At 35.9% G+C, this 25,650-nt stretch overlaps 1 protein-coding gene across 2 annotated transcripts in view; it reads right to left on the reverse strand.

Moving 5' to 3' along the window:
* Nucleotides 1-25,650, reverse strand: part of LOC110259429 (uncharacterized) — a 904,175-nt gene that overhangs the window by 747,541 nt on the left and 130,984 nt on the right. The window lies entirely within an intron of this gene.

A 25,650-nucleotide genomic window follows, 5' to 3' on the forward strand; every position in this document is an offset into this window, starting at 1 on the left:
TTTTAAGGGGATCAGCCTTTGTTCATCTCCCACTAATAGTTATTATGAGGAACTGTTACCCAGTGTTGCTAAGTATTTTAGTTTTCATTTCCAAGAGAAGCCAAGACTCCAGATTTCTTACATACGTTTCCTCATTTAAGAAGCGTTATTAAAACAGAACACTTTTTTTTTTTTTTTTTTTTTTTTGGTCTTTTTGCCTTTTTCTAAGGCCGCTCCTTCGGCATATGGAGATTCCCAGGCTATCGTTCTAATCGGAGCCATAGCCACCGGCCTACACCAGAGCCACAGAAACGCAGGATCCGAGCCGCGTCTGCAACCTACACCACAGCTCATGGCAACACTGGATCCTCAACCCACTGAACAAGGCCAGGGATCAAACCCACAACCTCATGGTTCCTAGTCGGATTTGTTAACCACTGCGCCACGATGGGAACTCCAGAACACTTTTTTTAAATTTTATTTAGCCTCATACTTAACATTTTTTCATATGTGTAAATCTTATACTACAGTATCTTATAAATTTTGGTAATTCATTTAATAATTCCTGTTACTTATAAACTGGCTAAAACTAAATGGAAGTAAAAGTCAAATCCGTCAGAAAATAGAATTTTTTTTTTTTTTTGCTTTTTAGGGCTGCACCCACAGCACATGGAAGTTCCCAGGCTAGGGGGTCCAATCAGAGCTACAGCTGCCGGCCTACACCACAGCCACAGCAACGCAGGATCCTTAACCCAATGAGCAAGACCAGGGATCGAACCCACAACCTCCTGTTTCCTAGTCGGCTTCATTTCCACTGTGCCACAACAGGAACTCCAGAAAATTTATTACGATAACTTAAAAAAAAAAGATAAAGCAATGATAATTTTCTTACATGATCTCCAAGTTACCAGTATGTTTTTTTAGCTGTAGCAGCAACTTTATTGGAAATATAGTTTCTCTGGGTTACTACTTTGAAAAAATATCTTTTAACTGAATATAAAATTCTGACATGTTTGTTAAAAATCTCATTTCATTACTTTCATGTCATTCCTGAACTGCAAATCCACTGTTACGATCATGATCCTAAGTCACACTTTGATTAAAGTGCCAGATAGTACACCAAATTTTATTTGGCTATGTAAATAAACTTTCATTAAATAAGTAACAAGCATGCTCATGAAATGGTGAGGATCTTCACCTACAAAGCTAAATGTACATTATAAAATAGCTGATGATATCTTAGATGTTTGAAAACATGTTGCTATTCTCCTTTCCCTTTGTACTTCCTTTTGGCTATTTGATTAGTAAGAGCCTAACCTAAGAATTAGAGAAACTAGTGTAATTGCATTCACAGCTCTGGAGGGGAGGAAATGGAGAGAAAGAATATGTTTAGAGTAATTTATAGATGTTTTACACTATTTGGGTGCCTGACCAACCACTGCATGTGGCTAGAAAATCAAATCACTTCTTTCTGCCTAATTTCTCATAATTATTAAGTAAACAACCACTACTATGAAAACAAAGCCTTGGGCTGGATATGTAATCTGCACCTCCTCAGCTTCTCATGATTCTGGGGTTTAGTTGCTTACCAAGGATATAATCTATTACTTTTATCACCTATCATCTCTCTCTTATTTTATTTTATTTTTTTTTTTTATGGCCACACCTGTGGCATATGGAAGTTTCAGGCTAGGGGTCAAATTGGAGCTGCAGCTGTAGGTCTAAGCCACAGCCACATCAACACCAGATTCGAGCCACATCTGCAGCCTAAGCCACAGCTTACAGTAATGCCAGATCCTTAACCCACTGAATAAGGCCAGGGATCAAACTTGCATTCTGACAGTCACAATATCAGGTTCTACTTTTTCTTTTTCTTTCTTTTTCTTTCTTTCTTTCATTTCTCTCTTTCACTGTCTTATAGTTTTATTCATTTTTGCTTATTTGATATAGTTTTACCTAACTTCCTTTTTAAAGTGAAGCAGTAAGGGAAAGATAGTTTTTTTTCTCTCATGTTGGAAGGTAAAGTAACTTGTAGGAAAAACTATTGAAGAGATGATATAGTAAAGTAATCCATTCCAAAAACATGTGATAGGAATATCTATCTCCCTGGTATTCCTCAGGCTATCCCAGCACTTTAAAGATGGCTTTCATAAATAGCTTTATGTTCAGCGTCTTATAAAAATCCAGCAAAAAATTGTTCTCAGTACAGATGCTATGCTTGGTATACTAAGACAGATGTTTAATGTTTCATTCCATTTCACATCATCAGTCCATACATTAGAAGTTGAACATTTTAAATCCAGAGTTTCCAATATAGTTTGCCTGCCTGTATCAGTGGCATTTTGGTAGAAGAAAAGAAGTTAGAAGAGGGAACTTCCCCAAAACTTTCAAGTCAGACTGGTTGAGAACCCATGGATGATGCATATTTCATTAAAAGATCCTATTCTATAGCCACACTATAGGATATCTAGTCAGGTTGCTGGATCTGTTTTTCATCTGACCCTAAATATGTGTGTTTCTATTTGATTTCTCCCCATTCTTATTATACAGTTTCCTAGAGTGCTCATAATTTACCACCAGGGATAAGGCAAAATTATTCAAGTGGTTTTTCTCAAATCAGCATTTTGAAGCAAAGTAAGCTAAACATCTCTCATTGTTATTCTAATCTCCAAGAGTCCTTTTTAGGGCAGCCTGGGCCCACACCTATTGTTATTACTTAGTAAGGATTAGAAGTTTATTTTACCCTTTGATTCTGCTCATCCTCTAGCCTGAAAAAAAGTTCTTGATATAGAGTGCAGATTAGGTCTTTTTTGGTAGGTTTTTAAAAAATCCTTTATCGCCAAACCAGGAAGAATGGCAGTCTTTAAGCTTCAGACTTCGCTCTTATCCCCTTGTTTTATGTTCATTTCCCACTGACTCTGTTGTTACTACTCATATGTGCAGGGTCTAATCTCCTTCCCTAAAAGTCCAAGTGGCTTCTCATGGGCCAGTAGCTTCTTGTGGATAAATCAACTAAATTTTGGGTGGACAAGCACAATTATAGTCGGGGGGGGGGGTGTCCAAGAAACCTGTGGATTTACTTGTTTCTAAACAACAGACATGTGACCTTTAATTAGTTGCCCTTGGCTTGTCAAATTTGCATTATGCTATACTTAGAGCTATGGATTTAACAAATCCTAAGATCTAAGGAAAAAAATCAGCAGGAGCAGTCTTTCAGAAAAGACAAACTCTGGATCATTTCTGCTGAAAATTGTTTCTTTCTTGGAATAGGGCAAACTAGGCTCCAAAAGTAACCATCCCAATTTTTTGGCTTGTCTTTTCTATGGATTTCAATATTCTCTTTTCAAGATATGGATAAGTGAATTTAATTTCACAATATTCCATAATTCTGAAGTGAATTTAATTTCACAGTGTTCCATAAACTAATTTGACAACATTCCAGAGGACTCAGGCATATTAAGAGAGTTTTTTTTTTTTTTTTTCTCTTTTTTCAATTCGCTGTAGTAAAATGGACTTGAAATAGGGGTAGATTAATCAAGTTTATTTCTTCCATCCACAGGTGTCCACTGTTTATTGCTCCTGAAGTAGTTGCCTATCAAGGTACTTAACATCATTCCTAGGAAAAACATCCACTCTGGGTGTTTTATTTATTTTTAACTTTTTCATGATGTTCATAATACAAAAACAAGTATATCTGGGGACATGAAAGCCAAAACAATTAGCGAGACCAAAAGGACTCTGCATAGAACTGTTGAAGAACAAGATTTCTTTTCTGCAGGCAGTGTGGTGGTTTCTGACCTATGGAAATTAAAGATATGTGTGCATACATACACACATGTTCTGTTCCCCCACTCAAGATTTCATGTTATATTGGCATAGGGAGTGGTCTGAGTACCTGTACATTAAGAAAGCTCCATATATGATTCTGTTGTATCCTCAGATTGAGATCCTCTACCAGTCTCAAGATTAACCACATCTTGATTAAGAGCAGAGCTTCAGGCACTAACAGATTTCTGTTGCATTCTAACTTCATCATTTTCCTCTACTTAGTTATCTTCCAAATTTCTTTTTCTGTAATCTCTTATTCTCCACATATTACTAATAGTTGAGACTAATTGAATACTAAAATGCTGAATGCTTTAGATCTGTTCATTCTTTCAGTCCTCGCTAACTCTTTGAGAAAGAGATCATTAGCTTCAATTTGCAGACAAGTATAATGAGGCTCAGAAAAATTGAAGAATATGCTCCAAATCAAACAGCTATAAAACAGCAGAATGGCCTATTGGATATAAGTTTAGGAAATTTAACTTTATGAATGTAAATCTCAGTTTGTTTTCAAAGAAAGGCCAAGGTTGATTATAAATATACATACAATAAAATAAAATAAATTTGAGGAATTGAGGAAACTGAGGCACAGGGAAATTAGGTAGGAAAATAAAGTCATATTATGATTTTATTGTCTCATATCTATGCTCTGAAATTCTATACACTTGGTATAATATAAAGGTGCCATAAGTATCACTCGAGAGAGACAAAGTTACCCCGTTATTGCTAGTACAGAAACCAGAAGGAAAGTCATGGAATCTTCCTTGGCATTTCCTTCACCTCGTGTATCCAAATCAATACCATGTTCCTGTATACATATAATCAAAGAGGGCACTTGGCAGTACCCAATTTAACATTTTTCCAAGTTAAAATTACTGGCATGTACTTTATGGCTTAATCATGAGCAACTCAGTTTGTCATTTTTGTTGCAAAATGAAGAAAAATGTCTTAAGACAAAATCCTTACTCTGTTACTGTCACAATCTCAGCCAATCTCCAGACTGAATTAGAGCCTCCCATCCAGGCATGCCTCATTAGGCTCTTAAATTTCCATAAGAGAATGCTAACTCTGTCTCCATCTATACTTGAGTCTGTCTTTAATTATATGCAGTATTTACACTGCTGGATTTTACCTGACTAAATTATCAACAGCTTACTAGCAAGAAGTTGTTTGTTTGTTTGTTTGTTTGTTTGTATTAAAGAAAGGTTGGTAGTAGAAATTGCTGGCCACCAGGTCCTCTACTCAGAGTTTTATGCTTGGGTTAGTTCCACCCACCAACAGCTATAAAACTGTTCTTCATTGTTCTTCATTTTGTAGAACTGCTTTGGACTGTCTGGCATTATGAGAGAGATCTTATAAAATACATAGCTATGAGAGATAAGGTCACATTTAACTTGTTAGCAAAGATTAAGTTATAGATTATATCACATCATCTTTTTTTTTTTTTATAAGTCCTATAAGAGATACTTCAATTCAGTATCTGAAATGTTTATGTACCCACTGAACAGCTAGTTGGATTTTTTGTTTTATATACTCTGGCAATTTTGCAATTGTATGACTAAAGCTTTTTCTTTGCCCACAAGGGTCAAAGCTGAACCAGCAGCCCCTGTTTAATGAAGTACAACACTTTATGGTATCATTTTGTATATTCACCTCATCCCTGGAGTATCAGTTTGTTTACATTGCTGTGTGTGACCAAAAATCCCAAATAGGAGATTCTTTTTCCTAATATCCTAAAGTCGGGAAGTTTGTGGTTGCTAGTGCTTCTTTTATAGCTCAAGGAATTCAGGGTCAAGATCTCTGGTATTTCCGTCATGGTCTCAAGATGACTGTTCCAGCTGCAGGCATCATGCCTTTGTTTACAAAAGGAAGGAGGGAAGGACTAAAAGAAGAATGGTTGTGCCAGATAACAGGTGTTCCTGCCATCTATTATTTCACATCAAACCTCCTCAGAACTGAAGACAATTTGTTATCATCACGTATGCCTCTGTGTATTGACTAGGTTCAACTGTCCTTACTTGGATCTTTCATACTACAGTCAGACTGTGATTGGTGCTGGAGGTAACTGAAGGCATAACTGGGCTGGAGGTCCAGGGTGACTCACTCAGGTGGCTGACTTGATGCTGGCTATGGGCTGAGGGCTCAACAAATGCTTACATATGGCCTTGGCTTCTCATAGTCTGGCATCTGGGTTCTGAGAAGCAACATCCCAAGAGTGAGTGTTAAAAATGAAAGCAGCAAGGGTTTTTCTGACCTGACCTCAGAAGTTTTTAAATATTGCTTCTATCATATTCTATTGGTCAGGAAAATAATGAAGATGTACTCGGATTCAAGGGAAGGAAATTACAGTCTACCACGTCATGTGAGAAACAGCATTTGTGGGCATGGAGATAAGGAGTCAGCGGTGGCCATTTTTGAAGACTGTCTACTATGGTCTGTTCTCTGGCTACCAGTATTCATATCCATTCCACCTGAAAAACAGACTGACTCTTTTCTAACAGCCCCCAAATTGAATTCCATTATGGGATTGATTTAAAGTGTAGGATTCATCATTTAAATCGTGTTCAAGGGACATTGAGGGCCCAGTTTCTCAGATGCATTTTCTCAGTCATGATTTCTCTCTAATGGAAGCTCTTTGAATTAAAGAGACACATTTCAGCTCAATAAACTCAGTAAGTTATCTGCTCAAACTACTCAATATACTGGTGCTACAAGGGTATGACACTTGCAAAAGAAACAACTTCAATTTTAAAAAAGAGGTGGGATCTGACAGGAGACATACAGCAGTGACTCATCCACCCAAAATCTGCAGTCTAGCTGAGCACTTGACTGGGACTAAGTCCTGCTTCTTAAGAATGTGTCTCTATGCTCCTTGGGTCTGCCCTCTGGATTTCTGGTTCTGCTCTCTAACTTTCCTTTTCATTTGGAACTGGCCTATATTTGCTGCTGAGTAGCTTTCTTAGCCCACTTTCTGCCTTTAGAAAGTTGGAATCCCCAAGGACTCTCTTATTTTGAATATCCTCTATCCCTTTTAGTCAAGTTTTATTGGGGTTCATGGCATTAGACAAAAGCCATCCCCCTCAATTTCTCTCTCTACTCTGGGCTGAAAGTCTTAATGGTGTGGAATTATATCTTTAAGATTCTTGGGAGCCCTATTTTCTAGTTAACAAAGTCTGTGAGCCACTGATTTCACAAAAGCCTTTTTGTCTTGTTTGCGGCCTTAACAGAAATATTTCTGAGGTTTCAGTAAAGGTTGCTCTAAACACACTGTTTGACTGAACTTTATCCTCCTGTTATGTGTTATTGAAAATATTTTAAGTTTTGCCCTGAGGCCATTTCTGATTTTCTGCCTGCGAAGACTGGATGTGATAAACAGTTCTATTTTTGAGTCCGTTAAATCCTAACTATTTTCTTTTCCCTCAAAATTCTTCTATAAAACACTGAAAGTTGTCTTTTTGAGCTCATTCTTTCTCTGTTTGTATTTTATCCTATGTGTCTAACAGAAATGAATAGGCATTTTCAACATCCTGACCGGAAATCTCCTTAGACTGATACATTAATTCATTAGTAGCATTTTCTATTTTCTACATTACTGTAGCATTTTGTCACTAAACTCTCTGCCACTAAAAGGTTTCAAATGGCATAGTTTCAAAACCTCCTGACTCTCACTTCTGCTATATCGTATCAGACAAATCAATCAGTAAGGAGATCCCAGATTCATGAAAAGAGGAATTAGGCTTCACCTCTTGATATGTGAAGGAAGAAGCATGTAAAGAAAAGGAAGGAGGACTTTCCATCGTGGCTCAGCAGGTTCAGAACCCAACAGAGTTTCTGTGAGGATGCTGGTTTGTTCTATCCCTGGCCTCACTCAGTGGCTTAAGGATCTGGTGTTGCCATGAGCTGTGGTGTTGGTTGCAGATGCGGCTCGGATCTGGTCTTGCTGTGGCTGTGGTGTAGGTTGGCAGCTACAGCTCCAATTCGATCCCTAGCCTGGGAACTTCCATATGCCAAAAGTGTAAAAAGTGGGGAGGGGGGGGAGAAAAGGAAAGAAGGATGGAAGAAAGAATGAAAAGGAAGCAATTTATAATATGACGGCCATCTTTGGAGATTATCTGCCTCATCAGAAAAGTAAAATTTCCTAGATATACTTCGCATGCTTTATCTTTTCTCATTGGTTAGAACTGTTTCAGTGTTTGGTGAGGGAATAACAAGGAGACTAGGTTTTTTTCTGGGTTCACTGCCCACTCACCAAAAAGAAAAAAAAAAAAATAGGAGCTCTCATAGTGAAGAAAGGAATGAGTATTTGGTAGGAAACTAACAATATTGGCTAACTTCCATACCGTGGCTACTTTATATTCCTTACACACCCTTCTTTCAGATGGTGGACTAGAACCACCTCTTTTCCAATGGAGACTTCCCAAGTTCTCTTCTAGATGCTGCATCCAACCCAAAGGTTAAGATGTATAATCTTTTATTTTTCTTTCTTTTTACAGCTGCACCTGTGGCATGTGGAAGTTCCCAAGAAAGGGGTCGAAATGGAGTTGCAGCTGCTGGCTTATGCCACAGCCACAGCAAGGATGGATCTGAGCCACATCTTGCAGCAACATGGGATCTAACCCACTGAGTGAGGTCAGGAATCAAACCCACATCCTCATAGAGACTTGCAGTTCCTGGTTGTTTGGCAATTTATTAACCAAAAGGTAAATTGTCTGTACCCAAAATGTACACTGTAAGAGAAAATATAGATTAACTGTTATGAAACCTTCTACTTAGAAGAAGAAAGGATTAAGGAAATACAGAGAAGTAACATTTGTAGCAATTTTCAAATCCTACTAATATGAACAGCACAGACTCCCTGAACTGGTAGCAGTGTAAATTCTGGGTCAGCCAGTCTTGTACTCATTCCATTTTTATGGTTCCTGGCTCTGCTCTCTGACATGCTGCACAGGTCTGATATTATACATGCCAGAGGATTAGCTCTGCCTGCCCAAAGGCTAACTCATTTTGCTTCACTCCATTGTCAAACTTCTGCTTGGTACTGCAAAGCAGTCTGGGGATTGTAGTTTTCAGCTTAACAGCCTCTATTTTACAGAAAAGCAAGCTAAAAAGGATCTAAGTGGATATATAGAATCTATTTTTCATTGTATTTGCCTCCCTAGTTAAGAAGCAACATAGTGTGGCAGATACAAAATAGTATTTTCAGCACTCAGACTTCAGTGGTATCCATATTCCACTAGCTTTGTGACTTTGAGTATTACTTAATTTTTATAAAACTCAGGATTCCTATTTTGAAAAACTGGGATACTAATACCATATTATAAGATTAATGTGGCAACTATATAGGATTGTGCAAATAGTTATGAGCATAGTAAGTACATGAAGCCAATTCTCACTAATAGTTATAATTCTCAATTATTGTAATAGTCATTGCTATGATAAATTATTTCCACTTTTTAGCAATATCCTAACTTAGTTTCTATTCAGTTTGACACTTTTACTGTATTTATTTTGTAAAGGTACTTCTGGGTTTTGAAGTTACTGTTTAAAATGAGATTTGGGGAGTTCCCGTCATGGCGCAGTGGTTAACGAATCTGACTAGGAACCATGAGGTTGCGGGTTCGGTCCCTGCCCTTGCTCAGTGGGTTAACGATCCGGCTTTGCTGTGGCGTAGGCCAGTGGCTACAGCTCCGATTTGACCCCTAGCCTGGGAACCTCCATATGCCGTGGGAGCGGCCCAAAGAAATAGCAAAAAAAAAAAAAAAAAAGCCAAAAATATAAAAAATAAAAAAAATAAAATAAAATGAGATTTGGCTTAAGTATAAATTCTGAGTATTAAAATATTTTTAAAGTTGCATGAAAATTTAAAACAATAAGTATCTCAGGATTTTTCAGGGAGTGCTATAAAGGTCTTCTGTAAATGTTTATCATCTCACTTTTCTTTTGGGGCCCTGGTTAATGTTATTGAGTCCTAATGTACTGATAATATTTGGTCACTACTATGCTAGTCATGCTGCCTGAAGGTAAAAAGATGGACAATATCTCCACTCACATAAAGTTTATATTCTGATAAGGGAAAAAGACAATGAACCAGTACACAAACAGGTAAAATGATTACTGATTTTGATAAGTTCTGTGAAAGAAATACCTGGTTGCTATGATAGGAAAGTATTAGCAGGGGCAGGGTAAACTACTTAGCACAGAATTCAAGAAATGTATCCCAAAGAGGGTACATTTAAATTGAGACCTAGAAGAATAAAGAGACAGATGTGTGAAAAACCAGTGGGAAAGCATTCCAGGGAACTGCAATCTCAAGTTCCCTAAATGGAAACTAATTTGAACCATTATAGAAACTGAGAGAACACCAGGCTGCCTGGGGTTTAGTGAGTTAGAAGAAGAGACGTGTGCAAAGTTAGAAAGCCAACATGGGCCAGATTATCCAGAGCTATAAAGGCCTGGCAAGAAGTCTGGGTTTTATTATAACTGAAATGCAAATGAGAAGCTATGGAAAGATTTAAAGCAGAGATGTTGTCTAATCTAATTTGTTTTTAAAAAGATCCCTCCACCTACTAGATAGAGACTAGACTGGAGTGCATTAGGAAAAAAATTGAAGAAACTAGTTATTAGGAAGCTTTTGAAATAAGTAGGTGGCATATGGGACTAAGGTGGTGAGAGATGAAATGGATTAAGTAGAGAACACTTGGTATCATTTAGACATACAAACCAACTGGACCTATTGAGAGGTCTGGTGGGGGAAATTTAAAAAAAGGGAGAAGTCAAAATGACTTGGTACATGGGACAGTTGTACTGAGGGAAAAGTAACAAAAGATTAGGTTTGAAGTAAGTAATTTTGGAGGATGATCAATCAATATTTTCATTTTGTTCATGTTGACTTGAGGATTTCAGTGAGATGGGCAAGTAAGGATATCAAGTAGTCGAGGACACAGAGGTAGTCTATAGGCATTTGAGTATTGCCAAAAGGCAATGATATAAAAATCCATGACTCTTGGATGGAGATAAAAAGTGTGGTGCATTATCAATATAAAAACAGTATTTATCATGGGAAAAAAATGAAATCACCTAGGGAGATGTTACAAGCTTAAAGAAGAAAAGTCATAAAATCAAAGGTTTAGTGGAGAAGGATACACAAAAGAATGTTTAAAAAAAAATTGGAGTCAAACTACATAGCGACACCTTGGCTGAGAGGAAAATGGAAAATATTTTAGGAGAGATGGTATAGTTAACTGAATCAGTTACTGCTGAAATTTTTAATGGCATGACTTAAAAGTATATGTTGAGTTTAGAAACATGAAATTTATTGGTGGTCTTACTAGATTACTGTCAATTAAATAATGGAAACTTAAGCCAGAAAAAGTAAGTTTAAGCCTAGATGTGAGATCAAGTAGGAGCAATATAGCTAACACAAGTGAAGGAGAGGAATTCAGAGAAGGAATCAAAATCCCTTGGATAGCAAGGATATTAGGGATCTTGAATTCAAGGGGAAGGCTTGATATGTCATAGGGACATTTCTGTAGATATAACAAAAGGGAAGAAGTTAGAGGCAGACAATGATAGGATTAAAAAAATTAGTAATGAAAAAATGAGGTCATTCACATTTGATTTTGATAAGATGATCAGTAAGAATGGAGCTGAGAAAAACGGATAAGGAAATCTTTTTAACAGGGGGCAAGGTGAGATGGTATGAAGATAGCAATTTAAGCCAGTATAGAAAAGCAAAGTTACTAGGAAGGATATGGAATTGCTCAGTGCTCAGTGGTATATAATGTCTATTAAAAGTTATTGATCATAATTTGAAAAGGAAACCAGGTATGTGGCTACTTACAAGTTGGTATCTCAGGTTTCTCAAAACATTGCTGACCACAAACATAAAATCCCAAATCAACCAGTAAGGGGGATTTATTTTCTCAAATTAAAGAAGTCCCAAACATTCATTGCTTCAAGATTGATTAAATCAGTGGTTTGCAGTAACCAAAGTTCACGCAACTTCCCCTGGTTATTCTCAAATGTTGGCATTTTCTATGACTAGCTTTCCTCATGGTTGCAAAATGGCTGCTACAGTTTTAGGAGCCACATGCAGACGTCTGGGCAAAGAAGATGGACCATAACACCACTATCTCTTTGTAAGAGTAAAGGAAATGTACCTGGAAGCCACTTAGGAAATTTTCTGTTATTGCCAAAATTCTGTCATATTTTCAAGCTTCAAACACTCCCCGGAAGGATGACTGGGAAAACACGAGTGGCTTACTCCAATCAGAACCTACATCTGGATTGAGTCAGTCTTCCCTAAACTGCCTGTTCAGGGAGAATAGTATGGTGATGCAGCAACATGGATGGGCCTAGAGACAGCCATATTAAGTAAAGTCAGAGAAAGACAGATATTATGTGATATCACTTATATGTGGACTCTAACCAAAAAATGATATGAGGGAACATCCATATGCTACAGGTGTGGCCCTAGAAAAAGGAAAAAAGACAAAAAAAAAAAAATGATACGAAAGAACTTATTTATAAAACAGAAATTCACAGATTTCAAGATCAAAGTTAATGTTACCAAAGGGGAAACTGTTGGGGGGAGGGCTAAATTGGGAGGATGAGATTAACACATACACACTACCATACATAAATAGATAACTAAGGGAGACCTACTCAATGTTCTATAATAACCTGTGTGGGAAGAAAGAATGGAAATCAACTATATCCCAATAAAAAATTTTAAAAATAGTAAACTGATAATAATAATAATAGAATTGTGTTGGAAAGGGAATGGGGGAATGGCTATTGTGTAGGCACTAAGTTGTTCATTGGGTAAAACTAGATTTAGGTTTTCTGGAGTGGAAAAACAAACACACACACACACACACACTGGAAGACAAGGCATTTGGGAGTATATGCAAGTGAAGACAAATGATTAACAATGGAATCCAAGCTGGACAGTGAGAAAACATGACTATCTTGATGCATTGAAATAAAGTGATTAGTAGGTTGGTGATCTTGAACATATAATGATGGGAATAGTATTAAAAACAAGTTTTCCAATGCTTTGAGGTTGTGAGATATCTGAAATTATGATTGTGTGAGTGGTATATTTTCTAGTATTAATTCTCATTAATAATTTAATATTTATCTTATTCTGATAAGATGGTCTTAGAAAATGGGTCATAGGGCCCAAGACTTTATTTTTTCTATAGGTTACGGAAGTTGTGCTTATTTACTTAGTTTTGTTTTTTAGGTCCACACCCTGGGTATACGGAAGTTCCCAGGCTAGGGGTTGAATTGGAGCTGTGGCTGGAGGCCTATGCCACAGCCGCAGCAATGCAGGATCCAAGCTGCCTCTGTAACCTATACCACAGCTCACAGCTCACAGCAAGGCAGGATTCTTAACACATTGAGTGAGACCAGGGGTCTAACCCATGTCTTCATGGATATTTGTCGGGTTTGTTAACTGCTGAGCCACAACAGGAACACCCAAGTTTGGCAGGTGTTACAACTATTAAAGAGTAGGGATCACTGCTGAAATGTATCTCATGGATTAGCAATGAGATCCTGCTGTGTAGCACTGGGAACTATGTCTAGTCACTTATGATGGAGCATGATAATGTGTGAAAATAGATGTGTACATATATGTGTAACTGGGTCACCATGCTGTACAGTAGAAAAAAAATGTATTGGGGAAGTAACAATTAAATAATAATAATAAAAGATTTTTTAGTTAAGGTAATAATGGTGGGGAATAAATAAATACTTCAAGGGAGAATAAGTAAAAAGATACAAAGTTTATAATATACAGGATGTGTGCAAAATGTTTATCTTTTGCACACATAAAAAAAATATGGTATACGAAAACTTGGATTTGGTTTACCTATTCTGTAGTTTGTCACCAGAATGCCATTATCCAAAATTCTGTAGTTTGTCACCAGAATGCCATTATCCAAAATTTTTGGTTAATTAAAAAAGCTAGAAATAGTGAGTGATGATATTTTGATATGACAGAGATCAGGAAGGGACCTTTAATATGTTGTATTCCTTAGTGGAGACCTAGAGTTTGTTTCCAATGAAATTCTTTCATCTTAAACCCTAGCAACAGGCTTTTTGTCCTTACTTGGCATGCTCCCTTGTAGAGTGGATATCTATGTACAAAGCTGGAGCAACATGAAAACCTGCCAGTGCTGTTGTTGGAATCAGGCTCTCCATTACAGCTGTGTCTCACCATCAGAGTTGGCTGATTAACATGATTTAAGTTAATGTGTCCACAGATAGCAAGTCTTGTTTTATGCAAATATATCTTTGGGGTTTATAAACATAGCTGTCACCTACTTGGAGGCTTGCTTTTCTTTTTTCTTGTCATCTAAAAAGCTTAAAGCTATTATTGCCTTCAAAACTTAGGAAAAAGTCATCCCATCCTCATTGGATAGGCCAGCTTTTGTGTATTGGTTAATTTCTATACCAAGGTACATTAATTATTTATAAACTTTGGGTTTTAAAATGCTACACTTTGGGAAAAAACATACCCATTTCTGCTCCTACTGTTCTTAGATTTAAAAAGGGAAAGAGTAAGCAAATGGCACAGGAAAAATTAAAACTAGGATACATCTAAAACCCCAGAGTTTTTAAAGGGTTGTTTCCACACAGAAAAACTAAGTAGAGAACAGATTATTTATATCAAATAAAGGACAGGTTTTCTGAATTCAGCCTTGTCAAACTGAGTTCAGTAATTTTTTTAGTTGCATAAGCCCTTTAGGTTTTAAGTATATCTTTAAGACATAGTTTATAAGAGAAATTTCTGTATTTTTTCTAAACATTTGCACAATCAAAAGGCATCTTCAAAGATTCAAACTCATCTTCTCTTGATACTTCTCTCCATTACTCTCATTTACCTCTCATTATTTCCCATAGAGTTTTGTAAGGAATATGCGTTGGCAAATTTTCCCTCTACTGATGTTTTTCTCAGTTTGTTCCTTCCCCTTACATTCATTGAATTTTCCATACCACCATTAACTTAGTATAGTTTACACATTTCATTGCTATGCTGATCTATCAGGTCATTAATGGAACTATGAAGAAGTTAAATCATTTACTGCTTTGCTTGAAAGAGATCAAGTTTTCTGTCCCTTGGGGCATAGTGGAAGATCCATCTATTTGACAAACATATGCCAGATAATGCATCAGGCTCAAGCTCCCAGATTCCAGGCCTAGACTGCTATAAATAAGCATAGGTATTGTTTTTCTGCCAGAAACCATGCAATGTACAGATCAGAAGCTAAACGATATCTTAATTATATGTTTTTAAGTACATTGCCAGTTAACATCAACTCTATTTTCACTGTGAGAGTGTAATATGACTTTTAGAAATTTAGCTTCTTATCTTGTCTTTCTGAAATTAAAAAATGGTCATAATAAAAATTTTGGAAAATGCAAATTCAGAGTCTACAAACTTAAAATAACCTGATATCATATTATATATGCATACATATGCACTCAAACATATAAATGCATATATATATGAACTATAATATAAAAATATATTTTTAAATTTAAAAATTAACATTCAGCTTAGTCAATACTCTTTAATATATTTTTACTAAATGTACATATTCTATTTTGTGGAATAGTTCAATTTATTTAATTAGACCCTATTGTCAATCATTTATTTCATTTCTGATTTTTTAAAATAAAGAATGCTAAAATAAATATCTTTTCATATATATTTCTACATGGATTTCACTGTTTAGGTTAAATTATAAAAGTCATGATGTTAGATTAAGTACACAGGGATAATTGCTGTCACTTCTACAAATACATACAAATAGTTTATAAAATTAAAATAGTATCAGAGTTCTAGGAGAAATACAAGAACTGGAGTTTCCACTGTGGAGCAGTAAGTTAAGAATCTGACTATAGTGGCTCCAGTTCAATCTCCCACCAAGCTCAGTACATGAAAGGATCTGTCATTGCTACCTACGCTGCAGCTGCGGCTCAGGTTTAATCCCTGGCCTGGGAACTTCCACATGCTGTGGGTGCAGCCATTAAAAGAAAGAAAGAAGGAAGGAAGGAGGGAGGGAGGAAGGAAAGAAAGAAAGGGAAATATATGAACAAGAAATATTTTGGAAATAACAATAGGAAGTGAAGCCCTATAGTCCAAGAGATTATGGGCTCAGAAAAAGGAGTTGAGTCTAAAAGTCCAGCCTTTGCATATGAACAGAGGCTACATAGCTCATGCATGAGTCATAAAGCCAGGCTAGCTAGAAGAATAGAGTTGTACAGCAGAGGTTATCACAACATTGTAAATCAACTATACTTCAATAAAACTTTAAAAAAATGTAGTTGGTAGAGTTTTGCCCACTTGTAGGAGAAATAAACTATATGTAGTGGAGGGGGTAAAAAGAGGCTGCAGTACAACTTGGATTCTGGCCAAGCCATATGCTGGTTTTTAAGACAGAGACCCTGGTGTCTAGAGTTCTGAACACATTTGTATGACCTATATCTGAGCTTTGGATCCCTGGGGCTGGGATGAGATGACCTCAGAAAATATTGCACAAAAAGGGCCAATCTAGTGGAAAAGAGAAACATTCCAACGCAAGATGAGTTTTCAAATTAAGATTTTCTGACTTGAAGGTCAAGTTTAGTTCTTCCTCACATAGCGGCACAGGGTGGGAATTTCAGTGTGGCATTGACTTTGACACACATAATTGTTTAGTGCCCTAGACTTGTAGGTGCTATTCCGTCTTTAGTACCTGGCTTCATCTTGAAGGTCACAGGAAAGTGAATGTGGAAGTGGAACATGTCACTTTTACTCAAAATCTGCTAGTGGAAATCTAGGAGTCTCACATTTGTATGTACTGTGGAATAAAAGCATGTAGTCATCAATCAATAGCAGGCTAATATAAAAATTAATTAAAATATTGGAATTAAAATACAATAGCTTATATAGTAAATTTTAATAGAAAAGCTCTACAGTAAATGAGGCACATTGAAACATATAATTAGAAATGTAAAACTGAGAAAATCAGAATTCTCAAGCAGAGAGACAGAAGAAAACAAGTGTGTAATTAAATTTATAGGGGCAGCAGAGAGAGGTAATGAGAGAGATACAATTCAAAGTTATAATGGCTAAAACTTTTGAGAACTGAAGCTAAGAGTACTAAATTAATAAACAACAAAACAGGCAGAATAAAAACTAAAAAATATACTTCATACATTCTAATAAGGCTCCTTAATACCAAGGACAAATAAAAAAGCTCAAAACTACCAAAAGGGGGGGTGATTATAAATAACTTAAAGAATATTGAATTATAGCAGGTCTAATCTATAAAAAATGTGTGAAAACAACAGAATTATATTTTTAAATGGTAAGGAAAATTTTTCTAAACCTAGAATTATCCAGCTAATCTTTTACTCAAAAGTGAAAATAAAATAAATACCATAATAAGCAAAATGTGATTAGAAGCTTAGTAGCTGTGGGAAGTCTAGGAAGAAGACTATTTAAAGATAGACTTCATATGGTATTTGTCTTTCTCTTTCTGACTTACACCACTCAGTATGAGAGTCTCTAGTTGCATCCATGTTGCTGCAAATGGCATTATTTTGTTCTTTTTTATGGCTGAGTAGTATTCCATTGTGTATATATACCACATCTTCCTAATCCAATCATTTGTCAATGGACATTTGACTTGTTTCCATGTCTTGGCTATTGTGAATACTACTGCAGTGAACATGCGGGTGCTTGTGTTTTTTTAAGGAAAGTTTTGTCCGGATATACACCCAAGAGTGGGACTGCTGGGTCATACAGTAATTCTATCTATAGTTTTCTAAGGTACCTCCATACTGTTCTCCATGGTGGTTGTACTAGCTTACATTCCCACCAACAGTGCAGGAGAGTTCCCTTTTCTCCACACCACCTCCAGCATTTGTTATTTGTGGACTTATTAATTATGGCCATTCTGACTGGTGTGAGGTGGTATCTCATGATAGTTTTGATTTGCATTTCTCTAATAATCAGTGATGTTGAGCTTGTATCTGGAATCTAATATATGGCACAAATGAACCTCTCCACAGAAAAGAAAATCATGGACTTGGAGAAAAGATTTGTGGTTGCCAAGCGAAAGCAGGAAGGAGTGGGATGTATTGGGATCTTGAGGTTAATAGATGCAGACTATTGTCTTTGGAATGGATTAGCAATGAGATCCTGCTGTGTGGCACTGGGAACTATGTCTAGTCACTTATGATGGAGCATGATAATGTGATAAAAAAGAATGTATACATGTATGTGTAACTGGGTCACCATGCTGTACAGTAGAAAAAAAATAATGTATTGGGGAAATAAAAAATAAATAAATAAAATATAGACTTCAACAAGAAATAAAATGAACTCAGAAGAAAGGAGTGGAAAACAAGAAGAAATGGTTAAAAAAAAACTAATTGGTAAACCAAGTTGTTAAGTACAAATAAGATAAATTTATAAGAAGAAGATGGGAAAAAATTGTGGGGAGGAGGTGAGATATATTTATGTGCTGACTTTGAAGGCTGTCAGAAAACATATAAAGTTAATAAGCTTGTTCAATACGTATGGTTAATCAATGAAGTTAGAAATAGAATGTATCAATGAGTAATGCAATAAAGGAGGAACTTATGAATTTAAAAGGATAAAACAAAAACAAAGCAAAGGCAATAATGATATATATATACATATAAAAATTGAGAACAAATACACATTAGCATTAATAACAACAATAAAAACAGATGGAATAAACTTAATGTTTATGGGACACAGAGACTAGAATTATATAAATATAACTGCTCATTAAAAGAGGCACATCCATATTCTAAAAGTATAAAGAGGATAAAAGGATGGAAGAGATTCACTAGAAAAAGACTAACAAAAGAAAAGTAGCAATATATGAAAAGTAGTACTTGAGGAAAATTAATTAAATAGGGTATACCTTAAGAAGGCTACTTAATGTTAAAAGGAGGATCATAGATCATAAACTTGTGTGTCTCTAAAGCATAGCACAGAAAAATACAAGGTAAAATCTGGGATGATTAAAGGAGGAAAAAATAAATTAACAACCATCTCAGGATGTCTATATCCATTTCTAGAAACAAAAAGTCAAAAGTTCCAATTTTTTCTTCTTCCTTGGCCAGTGCTCTAGTACATGGGTGGTATGACAGACCCTCTAACTTCCAAACCAGTAGGTCACAGACAGGACACACTTATGGCAGCACTGCTGGTTTCATACAATGTAGAGATCGCCAAGGAAAACAGCTCACAAACAAGTGAGCAGACAAGACAAGAATTGGTGCTAGAGGTGCAGGTAGCAAATCGAAGCACAGTGGATATCACCAGCAGGAAAGCTGTTGAATACTTAGATTTGGGTCAGAATCAAGGCAGAGGGATGGAGGCTAGGACTTAGTGAAACTCCTCAGCTGGAAAGGGTTAGAGTGCCATCCATGTGTGTGGTGCTCCCAACTACTCAAAAGAAACAGCAGCAAATCTTATTTGGAGGAAAGCTGAGTTTAGGCTCACAGGACTCCCGTAGATTAAAATAAAGCAATGAGCTCACAATCAGAATAACAAAAATATTGGCATTGTCAAGACAGCACGTGTAACAGTAGAAATAAAGTATCATAGATTACTGAGGATAGAACAAAAAGTAATTTAGACGACCTAGGAGACTTTGTATAAAATAGTAAAGACAAAAAAACACAATCACAAAGATGGACACGAAATGTGTGATTAATAGAAATTGATAGGCAAATTTGAAAGTAAAATAAAACTGACGGAAATAGAAAAATATGCAATTTCAGAACTAGACAGTCAACAACATATTAAGCAGAAGAATACACATAGCCAAAAATAGAAAATATATCTTGAAGACATTATCTGGTTTTGAAGTTCTGAAAATTTTTTGAAAGTAGAGCTAATGGCATTTGCATATGAACTGGAGATAAAAGAAAGATAAGACTGAAGAATAACTTCAAATTGTTTTGCTTTAGCAAATGGAAAAGTGGAATTGCATTTAATTGAGATTGAGTCAGTGTGAAGGAAGACTGACTAACAGTATTTCATTTCAGGGTATGTTAAGTTAGATATATCTATTAGCCACTGCTATTGTGAGGAGGCAATCAGGAATATAAGTCTGAAGATCAGAAAAAGGTCCTAACTACAGAGATACATTTAGGAGCCATCAGCCTATAGGTGGTGTTTAAATTATGAGATGAAACATGATTGCAAAGTTGTAAATGTAGCACAGATTGAGAAGAAAGATGTTTTAAAGACCAAGTCTTGGAGGATTCCAACACCAAGAGATGAAGAGAATAGAGGGAGGAAAAGGGATCTGAAATTTTTGAATAGGCTATAATTGTATGGAAAGAAATGTTCCATCCTGAGAAGAATAATCTTCTAGTGAAAATCTGAATTTGAATTGGGGCTTCATTCTAACAGAGTGGTTGACCTTGGGCAAGTTACTTAAGTGGTCAGTCACTCTAAGGAATTCATTACTGGTTCTTCAAGTAGCTAGTCAGGTCCACCTGTGATTTAGGTCCAATTCAAATCCCGCTGGACCAAAGAGGTCTCTCATATGCATTTTCACTCACAATTCAGCCCAGTTATTTCCTATTATTTCATTTGCTTAACCCCAGTCTAAAACTAGCTTATGTATTTACTTATTTATATTTATGGCATGCCTTCTTCCTGTCACCAACACAGAAATGTATATGTATGTGGATAAGTTTTTTACCTAGTTTGTTACTTTGTCTTCAACTCCTAGCATGATGTCTGGCATATAGAACAGGACCAATAAATAACCGTGAAATAAATGAACAAATTTGCCAGGAATGAGAAACACCGAACTAAAAACTTGCTTGTTTCATAAAGCACACTCCACTGGCTAAGCAAAGTAATTTAGATGCTTAAGAAGAATTAAATATTTCATATGTCCTAAATTTTCTGAAAGAAGACAATTTTATATCTTTAGAGGTATTTTGCTTGTGAATTATTCATGTGAACTGTATCTTTTCTAGCCACATCTACTTGTACCCATTGGTCCAGGCATTTTAAAACTTGGAGTACAAACTTTGCCTATCATCTACATAGGAGAAATAATAGTTTCAGAGAGATTACTGGAAGAATTTCCTCTCCCTCAAAGCACAGGCTTATGTATATGCATGCACATGAGCACACACACACACACACACAACTGGTCTTGCTTTTGCATCTGAAACACGCCATAGACAGATAGGTTTAGATTATTTTTCTACTCATGATGGATTTCCACATGCTTTTAGGATTGAAAAGTTATTACATGCACCACCATGTCTTAATTCCTAAGAGAAGTCTTTTTAATTATCCCTATTCCTTGCCCCCTTTGCTACATATATTCAGGGAATTTAAATGCCGAGGATTTACTTTCATTTGACATATAACTATGATAAGGAACCTCTGTCATTCCTTCTGTTTATGCCTATCAGTCTCTGTAAATACATGGGAAAAAAACAGTAATAACTTTTGAATAATGGGATTTCATGAAATTACAGATGTAAATATGAACATTTTATTTGTATAAGCGTTCGCAAAAGCAGGAACTTTATGAAGCTATCATAATCAGACAGCCCTAAGTTATTTTTTAAAAAGACAATTCTCACAGAATACCAAAACATTCTCATGGAGAAACTGTGCAGTTTCTTAGCCAAGACTATAAATGACATATTTGCAGCTTCTCAAGCGACCACCTAGTCACGTAAGTTATTTAAAGACCACCATCTTGACTTTTACAGCCAAATAAAATCTGAGCAACTCATGCTCTCTTTCATGTCTCTGCCATCAATTTATGATCTCTTCATCCCAGAATAAAAGAGCTTTTTAACTTGCTCATGAATTAAACATCATTGGTTGTACTGTTTATTAGAAATAAACAATTCAGCAAGAATGAAGAATCTTTGAGAGTTTCCTTCGGGGAACAGATGTATGGTACATTCATTTTTAAAAATAATGTATCAGTGATTTTTTTCTTATTTTTAATTTAGTTGTTAAAGTGATTATAACTATTATAAATGTGACATTATTAAGATATTATAATTTTATTAAAGAGTTTAAAATTTCCACTTAAACTATTTCACCAAGCCATATCCATTGAATTCATCATCCTTTATTGCAGTGAGCTGGTATTTGTACCACTAGAAAATAAGTAAATAACTTTGAATTTCTCCTATCAGTATCTGTTACACCCCATGTAATTTAGATAGAAATATTTATAACCTTTCGCTTTTGGCAAAGTAAAAATTATGACAAGTGAAACCCCTATTTATCAGAAAACTGATTTATGTATTTTATATTTTAGAAATCATTTCTTTCCTGAATATAGTCAATAAAATTATTTCAAATTTATCCAACGTATATAGTAATGTGATTGTTTTTGTCATATACCGTTATATAAATATATTTTTTCTAATCTTTCCTCTTTTTTTAGCATCACAAAGAATTCACAGATTTTTATTTATTCTATGTTTTACCTTCAAGTGCAGTCACTTGTGACACTTTAATTGGCCAGCAGGAGCTCTTTCAAGCTAACTTTTGTGTACTTTTGACATCTTTCCCATTAGGCTTCCTTATTTTCTTGCACAACAAAAGTCCCAGACTCATGTTTTGTTTTCTGCTTTTGATCTTGGAACCGAGAGCCCTGGTTTGTGTATATTCAGGGTATGTGGAAATCAAGATCTGGGCTTCTGGGTTTTAGAAGTACTTGTTGCTACTGGAATGTCTTGACCTTTCAGTGACCTTTCAGTGACCTAAAAAATCATAAGTTCATGTTGACATGTCTAACAAATTTAATATGGCAGAATTTTTAACTTTCTTGATTTTATAATTTTGCCTCTTATATGAAAAATCTTAGTCACCTCTATTAATGACATATTGCTGTAGCCTGCAATTTGAATATAATTATTTCAAAATTACAATAATTTATGTTTTTAACTAACCGATATTTTTACTAGTAACACATCTAGTGAGAGAAGTTTTATTGTCTGCAATTCCTTTTACCCTTAAAGACTAGTTCACTAATAATGTACGGTCTGGGCTGTGCTCAAAAGCTAGATGTTTTTTCTGTGTTTAGGGTACAAATTTGACATATAGGTGCATTTCACCCAATTCTTTCCAAATTCACTCTGCTGCTTCCCACACTGGTGTTCCTCCTCCAATCTCATCTTACTAATATCTAGCTTTGTAATCTCAATTATTTGTTTTCTCTCCTCCTCCTATGATACTGCTTAGTGTTATTTAAGGGGTAATGTAACCATCCTTGTTAAGTTCAAAAATGTTAGTGCTATTTACCTGAACAGATTGATCTCTTACATTTTATAACTATTTTTATTCATCTATGATTGACTATCATGATTCCTAATAGTCTCTCCTAAAATTTCCCCTCTTTATGGCTTTAGTGAACTTCTTTTTTTTTTTTTTCCCACTGTACAGCAAGGGGGTCAGGTTATCCTTACATGTATACATTGCAATTACAGTTTTTCCCCCACCCTTTCTTCTGTTGCAACATGAGTATCTAGACATAGTTCTCAAGTGAACTTCTTATGTACCACTATCACCCTGTTTTTTTTTTTTTTAATCAGGATAAAGCCAATAGTGTAATTAATATTGAGAATCTCTACATTTGGGAATTTGATATTATTTTGAATTATTTGAAATTAATTCTCTCTCCTGCATGTTTAGCGATTTTATTTGTTTTTTTGTTTTGTTTTGTTTTGTCTTTTTTCTTTTGCTATTTCTTTGGGCCGCTCCCGCGGCATATGGAGGTTCCCAGGCTAGGGGTCCAATCGGAGCTGTAGCCACCGGCCTACGCCAGAGCCACAGCAACGCGGGATCCAAGCCACGTCTGCAACCTACACCACAGCTCACGGCAACGCCGGACCGTTAACCCACTGAGCAAGGGCAGGGACCGAACCCGCAACCTCATGGTTCCTAGTCGGATTCATTAACCACTGCGCCACGACGGGAACTCCATGTTTAGCGATTTTTAATAGCATCAGCCAGCTTAAAGTCAAGGCTACGGGGCTAGGTGGAATTTCCTGGGTCACCAGTCACACAGCGAGTCACTGGATAAATGGGCTGAATCAACATGAACAGCAGGTATATACTAGTCTCCAAAACCCAGGAGAGAACAATGAGGAATTGAAGTTATTTCTTAGTGACAGGAGGGACACAGGGCAATGATCTGCTGTATACTTTAGAGGGTATATACTGGCACTCCCCAGACCATCGGCTCACTAAAATCTCCACCCATAGCAGGTTCCTGAATTTTTATATTTCATTTCTCACATCTTGGTATGTGTCTTTCCAAGGTTTCAAGAATACTTTCACTTTTTGCTTCTCATTTCTGATTAATATGAGGTCATTAGTATAGCTGGCTACAGTTATGTTCTGTGGAACATTCAGAAAATTAAGTTCCTTTTGAACTATATTATATTGGTAAGGCAGTGAAACCAAGTATCTTAGAATGGGTTTCCCTTGAAGCTGAGTTGAATGTAAGAGTTTCCTTGGTAAATTCAGAAACCACTGGCAGAGATCAAGGATGCAATTTAAAGAAAGAGAAGCATCTAAGGAGCATTTCAAGGAAGGCTACTTGAGCTTAATCCCACAGGGAAACAGTGGGCAAAAAAAAAAAAGCAAACAAGATGAGTGGCTCCCAGGCCCTCCTACAAATAGAATTATGGTGTTCTCATCAATTTCCCAGTCATATTCAGCTACAACCTGGATGTGAAACAGGACCCCTGATGCAGTACTAATTAGTATATTTAAATGTTCATTTATAGGCACCTTATATTTGCATACTTGACTTTGTGTGGGTTTTGTAGTCACCTAATATCTGTGTTAAAATTCATAAAATATATGTGTCTATGTGGGTATGTGCACTTTAAAATATAAGGTCCCTTACTTTTTAATGTATATTTGCTTTTAAGTTAATTCTCTCACTATTCATAAAACATGACAGGTCAACGAAATTGGATTAGGTGGGATAAAAGGCTCAAAGGATAACACTGAACAGATTTGCAGCAATCTCACCACATTTGGCAGCATGGTTTAATGAAAGAGCTCTTTAAGCCACTCACATATTGTTTTAAATCCCAGTGACATTACTTCAACTCTGCACCTTCATCTATTAAGCTGCAAAACTGAAAAGCTTTTGTCTACTCATCAAGGTTGTTGTAGGATAAAATGAGATCATGTATACTTTAACGGTTTAACTAAATCTTTATTACCTTCATCTCCTTCAAAAGTGCTCTTGAGACTATTTTTTCCTTTCCTTTCCTTCATTGAGTAAATTCTGAATGAATGAATGAGCAAAAGAATTTTAAAGGGTTTAGCAGGAAAAATCCCAGAAGTAGTCTCTCTAAAATTATACAAGAAAAATTCTGAGTACTATGAGAGATAATAACAGGAAAACATAAGCCATATATTAAATATAAACTGTGACGAATGTGTTATAGAATGTTCTCCAAGGAAGTAATAATTGCTCTAAAACCAAATGGATATAGACATTTGGCAAATGAAGAAGATTAAAGAGAAGTCTAGGAAGATTTAGTTATATGAGCAATACTCTAAGATGTATCAGTTACATCTCAGAGTTGCTTTACAAATAAACAATATTTTATTATGGATTAGTATAAAGATGAGGGAAAGGAAGTTTTTAAGAATAAAGCCCTGATCACTGACTAGAAGAAACTGGAGGAATTCAAACTCTGTCAAATAAGATATAAAGGAGTTTCCATCATGGCTCAGTGGTTAAGGAAACCCACTAGCTACCATGAGGACACAAGTTCCATCCTTGG

Source organism: Sus scrofa, chromosome 2 (genome assembly GCF_054392235.1).
Source record: "Sus scrofa isolate SSC_HxYL_T2T_F1_AM1 chromosome 2, Sscrofa_HxYL_maternal_Yorkshire_Landrace_v2.0, whole genome shotgun sequence".
Classification (NCBI taxonomy): Eukaryota; Metazoa; Chordata; class Mammalia; order Artiodactyla; family Suidae; genus Sus; species Sus scrofa.